Source organism: Neomonachus schauinslandi, chromosome 14 (assembly GCF_002201575.2).
Source record: "Neomonachus schauinslandi chromosome 14, ASM220157v2, whole genome shotgun sequence".
NCBI lineage: Eukaryota > Metazoa > Chordata > Mammalia > Carnivora > Phocidae > Neomonachus > Neomonachus schauinslandi.
In genome coordinates this window covers 41,799,936-41,809,312 of record NC_058416.1, presented here as the reverse complement: position 1 = coordinate 41,809,312, position 9,377 = coordinate 41,799,936, and the positions used below count along the sequence as shown (strand labels likewise).

The 9,377-nt window shown below is 35.7% G+C and overlaps 1 pseudogene; it reads right to left on the bottom strand.

Moving 5' to 3' along the window:
• Window positions 1-9,026: 9,026 nt before the first annotated feature.
• LOC123326717 lies at window positions 9,027-9,138 on the bottom strand (annotated as a pseudogene).
• Between the last annotated feature and the right edge of the window lie 239 nt (window positions 9,139-9,377).

The window sequence follows — 9,377 nt, the reverse complement described above, 5'->3', positions numbered from 1 at the left end:
CTCAAAAATGGGTTGTAGGGTCATACTGGGAAGCATAAATCCATTGGGGGGAAAAGTGGATTCAGAGGTGTAAGGGATTCAGCTTTTAGTTTTGGCTTATGCATTAACCAGTTGGCATGAACTCAATCAAGTTTTTTACTTCTTTGTTCTTCAGTTTTATAAAAATAAGGAAAGGTATTAAATAACTTAAAAAGTATTGTCAAGCACTGATATTCTTTATATATTGTTATAAAACATGGAATTATCTTCTCAAATGGCAAATTCTTACCTCAACTAGCAATTTCTGGGTAAATAGGTGTTCTGACACTCAATTCCATTCCACTACAGGGAATGAATTCCACCCACAGAACGTTAAGCAACTCTCCGGACACCAGCTATGTCCTACAATTTGATTCAATTCTGACACGACCTACCAGGAGACAGTATCAGATTCCACAGGTTAAGGGTTCAGTCCTATAAGATTGCCTTGTCCCCCCAATCAAAAATCCAGATTATTATCCGGACTTCTGACTCACTGGCTACAGAGTGGAGGTTCCAAAGACCTCCTCCTTGGGTTTGATTAACTTGCTAGAACATCTTCTTTGATTTGCTAGAACTCAGAGAAACATTTTAATTACCTGATGGTGGGTTTATTATAAAAGAATATAACTCAGGAATGGCTAGGTGGAAGAGATGCATAGGACAACATATGAGGAAAAGGCACAGAGCTTCATGCCTTCTCCAGGTGTGCCACTTACCCGGCATCTCTGTGTCCACCATCCCAGAGCTCTTTGAACCCTTCATTTTGAGTTTTTATGGAGGCTTCATTAGGTAGTCATGACTGATTAAATAACTGACCACTGGCAGTTTATTCAGCCTGCTGCTCCTCTTCCTTCCCTGGAGTTTGGGGGTGGATGCTTAAAGTTCCAGCCTCCTAATGATGTGAGGTTCCTTTGGCAACCAGCCTCCATCCTTAGGTCACCTAAAGGCTTTCCAGAAGTCACTCATTAACATAACAAAAGACACCTTTATTGCTCTTATCACAGGAAATTCCAAGGGTTTCAGGAGCTCTGTACCTGGAATGCGGTTGAGGACCAAATACATTTATTCGTACCAGAACTAATTCTATTTTGAAGGCCCCACTTCTTTTCTGCCTTGAATTGTTTGAAAGTAAGGTAATCTGTACTTAAGAAACCCTGACCTACAACATAAATCAAGCTGTGTCAACATTCGTGCATGTAACTGAAACACAGTCTAAAGCTTAAACTGTATCCAAGACAATAATATTGTTTAAAGCTCTATAGGGAACTAAAAGAATGCAACTGACACTAATCCAAAAGCACAAGACAGGGGCACCTGGGTGGCTCAACTGGTTAAGCATCTGCCCATGGCTTAGGTCATGATCTCAGGGTCCTGCGATCCAGCCCCACATCAGGCTCTCTGCTCACCAGAGAGCCTGCTTCTCCTTCTCCCTGTATATACAGCTCCCTCTGCTTGTGCTCTCTCTCTCTCTCCCCGTTTTTCCTCTCTCCCTCTCTCTCTGTCAATTAAATAAAATCTTAAAAAAAAAAAAAAAAAAAAGCACACGACAATCATGTGACCACAACCAGGGACTTGATCAAGACAGACAGATAACCACAACTAGAGCCTCCAAGTTCCTCTGAAGAGTTATAATTAACCTTTGATTTCATCTGTTTAACCCTTGAGACTTATTTCCCCTTCCTTTCCCCTTTAAAATCTGCCTGCACCAAGGTGGTAAGCTGGTTATTTGACACATTAGTCTGCCATTTTCTCAGGTAGCTAGCTTTCTGGAATTAAGTTGTATTCTTGGCTTTGATAACTTGTCCCTTTGATGAAGTTTCAGAATATATCTGAGGTTTGGTGGGGTGAGGTCTGGAGCCGATGACCAAGAAAGAATTCTTGAGACTTTTTTGTGCAAAATGGTGGCTTTATTAAAACATGGGGACAGGACCCATGGAAAGAAAGAGCTGCTGCACTGGGGTTGTGAGGCGTGGCTGATTATATACTCAGGAGTTGGGGAGGTGAGGAAAAAGGGGGTGTCCAGAAGGACTGTCATATGCTAAAGACTCTCAGGATACGAGAGGCCTGGTTATTGTCAAGCCAAGGCTTTTTCTCCCTCTAATGAGGCACTAACATGAACAGTTGGGAGTTTCCTGGAGGAATATTATATTCCTCCTATCACACATCCTTGTTAATGAATGGGCTTTAGGTTTAGAAAAAATTCAATTTTATTTACATTTCCTTCTTCCTCAGCCTTCCTCAATTTTATGGAGGGGAGGCTGATGTTAGGGCTTCAGGAAACTGAGTCATAGGTCTCTGGAAGTTAGGCTATTGACAAGAAAGCTTCTTGCTTGTAAATCACTAAGACATTTGTAAACTGAGGGAGACTCCTATCCTGCAGGACTGTAATCTCTATCCATTTGTTAACCATTTGTTCTTCCTTCAGGGCAGCCAGGAGTGCCTGAGGAATGTCATGCATATCCCATGGGGGGAGGGGCGTGTTGCGGGGTGTCAGCTTCTGCTTTGTCCTCAGCTTGCCTTCTTGTTCCCTCATCCCCTTGACTTACTGAACTGACGTTTGGGAAGCAGATTGAACTTGGGTTCAGTAACACATCTCAATTATAAATCACAATATCCTACTTGGTTATTCAGTGTGTTAGTCTTGTTATCTGTATATCTATTTTTAAGGTTAAAAGCAATAAATTCACTTTTGTGAATTAAAAAAATCCACAAAATCAGCTAACTTGAAAAGAATCAATGAACCCAGCTCTAGTTGATATAACTATAGAAACTCAAGTTTCTATACAAAAATTCACTGAGTAAAGATCTAATTGACTTTATTCGATGATTCATGAATCAGACAGCATCCCACCTAACAAATGGAAGGATGCTATTGTACAAAGAGGGAGGATTTTATAGACAGAAAGGATTGGGACAGGAAGTTATTAGAAAAAGAAAAGAAAGGATTATTTCAGGCAAGGTCACCTTCCTATAGGGAGAAGGGCTGGGGGGTTTTATCAAGAAATTCCAGACTGATTGGTTTAAAATTCCACCCCTGGGAAAGGCTGAAACTGCAATTAGGTTAGGTATTAAGTGCTGCTAGGGCTTAACATAAGTGACTCTATTTTGATCCTGTTTCTTTTTAACAGAAGAAATTCAGAATCATCAGAAAGACTAAAAATGTCATCAGTAGGGTTCATATATTTCGAAATGTGTTTTCACAAGTAGAGAGAAATGCTGCTTTTTATTTACATTCATTTGTAAAATATTAAGTAAAAGTGAATATGTCGCCACTGAATTTTCATTATCATAGATATCATTTTTATCTCACCTTTAAAAAAATTTTTTTTTTAAGATTTTATTTATTTATTTGACAGAGATAGACATTGCGAGAGAAGGAACACAAGCAGGGGGAGTGGGAGAGGGAGAAGCAGGCTTCCCACTGAGCAGGGAACCAGATGCGGGGCTCGATCCCAGGACCCCGGCCCGGATTATGACCTGAGCCGAAGGCAGACGCTTAAAGACTGAGCCACCCAGGTGCCCCTCACCTTTAAAATGTTTAAAATCTAGTATAAAAGTAAGCTAATATTTGTGCGTAGTATCTTTTTATCAAGTACTGAAATAGTGTATTATTAAGTATACATTTAGAGAACTATAATTAATCAGTATAAATTCTCAGCACTTTTTGTTTAATTGATAGGAACCTGTGTTCTGTATGTCCCATGTCAGAAAATACCAGTTTGTTTGTTTTTATAGTTTAACTGTGAAACAATATTTTACATCAATATCTGATCTGTAATTTTTATCAAAATCTTAGTGGAAATTTATCCTGATATTTTTAACATAAAAAAGCATGCATTGCATTATTTAAAATTGACCATATGCATCACAAATTTACTTGATATTTGAATTTCCCCCCATCAAGAAAGGTAGGCAAAACCACAAAGAGCTTTTCTCATTTTAAGTGTATGTGGTTAATGTCCGATAGCTGATACAAAGGACATCCTTGATTTTGGAGTCAGACCATTGTTTGGGGATCTCTGTCTTGTTCCCTATTAACCAATGACCAATATCAAGGCAATAAATTTTGAGGATCCCAAATTCTTCTGTAAGTAAAATAGGCAATGAACTGACTGCCTTCCCAATCATATATGGTTTGTTGTAAGGATCAATGAAAATAATATGCATAGAAGAACTTTAGAACTTATAAATCACTCCTTAAATACATGCAGTTATTCTTATTATGAAGTACATAATTCTGAATGATTTATTGCTGGTTTTGTATCACGGTGCATTAATATGGAGGTAGAACTAATACAGCAAATATCAAATGACAAGCATTTTGAAAAGGTAGGAAATGTGTAAAAGGATATCAATTTAGAATGGAACCAGCAGATATGAAATGGACAATCTCATGCATGTACCCTCAAAAGCACAGAACTTATGAACTGAGAGACTGATTTCCTGTAAATGCCTGATTTACAGAAGACTAACATTTATCTTCTAATCAGTGAATATCTGCAAGAATCTCTTCCCATCCTCAAGCCAATGAACTTCCTGCTTAGAACCTGGCTGGACTCTCTTCTCCGCCTTTTGTACTTCTTGCCCATAAATACAGTTTACCGCAAACCCTTAAACGACTAACCTGTAATTGGCTACAGTTTGCATGTCCCAAATTACAATTCCTCTCCTATTCCCAAATAAACTCAATTTCTGGTAATTTGTGCTTGCCTCAGTTTACTTTCTTTATTTAGATTAACACATGCAAATAGTTAATCACTTCTATATATATGTATATATATAGTCATTAACTGTGATGATTTGAGAAATCGGTCATTACTACTAAAGAGAAAACAATGATTGCTATGGCTATGCTGTCTTTTTTGAATAATTCTCTAATGATACTGATACTAAACTATAGGTTTATTTATTTAGCTATAGGTTAAATAGTGTTAAGAATGCTATATTTGATATCAGAATTGTTATCCAGTTTGGTTTGCTATTTTTGTATTACATATTGTCCAAAGAATTGTTAACAGAAATGAAATATCTAACTGTAAGCAATTATAATTTAGCTGGTTATATATATTGGTCAATTTATGTTGAATCTGTTGATAAAGCAGAACCTTTTATTTTAAATGACTAATATAGGGCATAGGCAATTTTGGCACTCGATAAGGGGAATTCAGTAAAGTAAACTTGCCATTTGGATAGATATAGATGGAACAGCACGGAGTTTATATTTTAATTACTTCAATATCTCACTGACATTAAAATGTTCCTGTTGGCAGAGGATGGGGTTTTACAATGCACTTGTAGAAAGTAACATACCAGTTGCAGATCCAGTATTTATTTGAATTGAATGCGGTTTACAGGAATGAATGCTGTGGTACTTTTCAATGAAGAAATAAATATTTTTGGGGGGGGAGGATTTGCTTTTAAAAAAAAAAAAATTTATTGTTATGTATGGTGATTAACATAACAATAAAAAATTTTTAAAAAGAAATAAAATCATAATTTCTTAATCATTTCCCATCTGATAGGTAATCTGCTGGACTCTTGCCAAAATTGACTTGTTGACAAAGGGAATACTTCTTTAGAAATTTATTATTTGAATAGAAAGTGAGATTGGGCAACACACATTTCCTTGGAGAAAGTTTGCTGATGACAGAGGATTGACGAAGTGCCTCTTTCACATTTTCACCAAACACCTTCTGCTTATACCTTCTGACCACTTGTTGTACTGTTTTCTTTAAGCATTTAACTGTCTTTTATTGTTTAATTGTGAAATAATTTGACAATCATGTCTGAGTTGTAATTTGCCAGATATGTGAAAATGTCAATGAAAACTTTTATTAAATAAAATTTTTAGCATAGAAAATTCTGTGTTATTAAAAATTGATACTATGTATCATGAATTTACTATGTAAGTTTTATGATAAAATTAGGGAGAAAAACAAAAACCTAATTTTTAAAAATGGGCAAAAGATATGTACAGTCTAAAGATACATGCTGGCAGTTCAGAGAAAATGAAATATGAAAAGAATGTCACACATAGTAAGACAAACAAAAGCTACTAAAACAGCATTTTATATACATTTATATATATACATATATATGTAAAGATACATATGTCTATTTAATATATATATGAAGGTATATATGAAACTATATGGTATGGTATGAAGTATGGGCCAAAATTTATTTTTTTCTTTTTGGATATGGTATCCAATTGTCCTAGCAGCAACAACAACTATCTTTTTTTTTTTTAAGATTTTATTTATTTATTTGACAGAGAGAGAGAGAACACAAGCAGAGGGAGTGGTAGAGGGAGAAGCAGGCTTCCCACCGAGCAGGGAGCCCAATGCGGGGCTCGATCCCAGGACCCTGGGATCATGACTTGAGCCGAAGGCAGATGCTTAATGACTGAGCCACCCAGGCACCCCAACAACTATCTTTTATTCATTTAATTATCTTGTCAAGTTAATAGAAAATCCATTTCTAATACATTCATACATATACATATATCCAAGTGTATATATGTGCATATACATATATATATATGTATATATATTTACACATACATATAATATATATTGCTCTTAGACCTTTGGTCTCAAGATAGGATTTTGCTGTTTTTCTATAATTTTGCCTACTTTAGGGTAGGAGTGATACTCTTTCCAGCTTTCTGCACCAAGTCTCAATATTCCCAACTCTTTCGGAAGTGAAAGAATTTCTTTGTTCTTCTAGTTTATCTATTTGCTCTTCCACTTCATGCAATCTAGTTATGGAAGATTTTACTTAAATTTTTTATTTTTATTTTAAAGAATGTAGCTTCCTTTTTGTAATATAGATGCAATAACATTCCTTTTTGTTTGTACATGTTTAAAGTTTTGTTTTACTAATTTTGGTTCTTGTTTTACATTATTTCATGTAGGTATTACTCCTTAAATATCTGATTTTCTTTTTCTTTTTTTTTAAGCAGTTTTGTTTTGGAGTTAAGATATGCTGCATAAGCATATAAACTGCGAGCAGAAGAATCAGAGATTTATACTTGAATTGTAGCCCTTCGTATTCTAAACATGGTCTATAAACCATCATTAGCATCCTCTCAGAACTTTATAGAAATGCAGAATCTCAAGCTCTATTCCAGACCTACCAAATTAGAATGTGCATTTTAAACAAATTCCCCAGTGATGCATATGCAGGTTATAGGCGAGAAGCACTAGCTTGTTCTATTTTCAATAACAATGGAAAACCCAAGAGATGGGAAATTTCCAAACTCTTCTAGGTTTGCTTCCTAATCTCGTCTTTTTCATTGATTCGGACGCTTAAGTAGTGATTCCAGTTTAAAGTCACTGAATTTTGGGATGCCTGGGTGGCTCAGTTGGTTAAGCGACTGCCTTCGGCTCAGGTCATGATCCTGGAGTTCCGGGATCGAGTCCCGCATCGGGCTCCCTGCTCGGCAGGGAGTCTGCTTCTCCCTCTGACCCTCCCCCCTCTCATGCTCTCTCTCTATCTCATTCTCTCTCAAATAAATAAATAAAATCTTTAAATAAATAAATAAAGTCACTGAATTTCATACCTCTAAGAAGTGCTGTTTGTACTGTAATCTTGGAGTTGTGCTTCAAAGAGTGCTCACAGAGAAATGCCTTATAAAGTTGTGAAATGGGGAAGCACTGAGCTATTCTGCATTGTCTTTGCTATAATTACTGAGGAACTGACCACCATGATTGCTCTCGCTATGATATCCTGACTTATCTGATTATTTCCTCCTTGGCATTTTGTTCCTATATTCTTCCAACTCCAAATGCAGCTTACCTTTGGAGTTTGCCACCCACATTTTAAGTGTGCTCTTTTGGACATCTTGTGTTATAATCTCCCTCTTGAGCATAACTATTCCTTTTTTTTTTTTTTAAGATTTTATTTGAGAGAGAGAGCATGAGTGGGGGGTCAAGGGTAGGGGCAGAGGGAGAGGGAGATGAAGACTCCCCGCTGAGCAGGGAGCCTGATGTGGGGCTTGATCCCAGGACCTTGAAGTCTGATCTCTGCAGAAGGCAGACAGCTGCTTGACTGAGCCACCCAGGCACCCTGAGCATGACTGCTTCTGCTCTTTGGTGATTTCTATTAGTTTCACAAGCTCTCTAAGAATGTTTCTTCTTTTACAAAATAAGTATGGATTTTGTTGTATGTCTTTAATATATATTAAATGTATTTTCTTATTTTGGTTCAAGGGAGTTAGAGTGTAGCATGTCCACTTTCAGTAATTTTGAAATCAAATGCAGAGCTGCATCTTTTTCTTAAAACTTTTCAAACAGGTCATGCTGAATGATTTCTTAATTTTGTTATGGTACAGGAGAAGCATTTGTTTAATTTTCATGATGATTTTATTTCTACTCTGTCATAATTTTATGCCTTTTTTCCCCATCCTTGTTCTTGTTATACATGTTTTCTTTTTCTTCTCTTCCTCCTCCTTCCTCCTTTTTTTTTTTTTTAATATTTTTTCAGTATTTATGGATGAATCAAGCAATGCTGGTTGCTTTGTGATTATTGTTAATCCATTCCAGGCATTTGCTTCTAGCTTTAACTCCTCTACATAAGTTATCACCATGTAAGCAGTTAGAACTGTGGCAATTATCTCACTGTCCCCGAACTGAGAAAACATGCTGATCTCTTTGTTTCCATCATTAGTCACTATTAGATGTGTAGAACACATTTTTCAACATTTGTACATTTGTGATTTGTGACTTGGCTCTTTTCTTGTTTTAATGAAAATTGATATTTCTTTTTTATTTTTTTTCTTTTGATAATTTTCTATATTTTCAGTGAGTTACAAAAGAGGGGAGGAATATAAAATTGCCTTTTTCTTTTAAAGAAAAGCCTCCATCAATATCTTTTGAATGATCACATAAATGAATATATGATTACTAATGAAGGTAGAACAATCATCTTTATTGTCAAAATGGCCAGTAGGGTAAAGAAACCAGTATCCTTTTTGTGGGTTTACTTCTCAAATGCTTTGACTGCTTAGCATTAAAATTTTAAAATATATTTTTAATTTTAAGGAAAAGTTTCAATTAGCAATAATCACGCCTCGGATAAACTTCATTGGCTACGATACTGCCACTGAGCAAAGCTAATTTTAAGGAAAAGTATTAAGTTGTTTAACATGCATGATAGTAAAAATAAATGTAAAATTCAACTTGCCATAGTAACTGTAAATTTATTATAGAAATCACCATTGTTTATTTTGTACTATTGAAACAATAACAGTTTAGAAGACTCATCACATTTGAAAACATGTGAATATAAAGTATATAGAAAATGAAGTGTTCTTCCCAAATAATAACATAATAGAATAAAAAAAAAATGGAGAT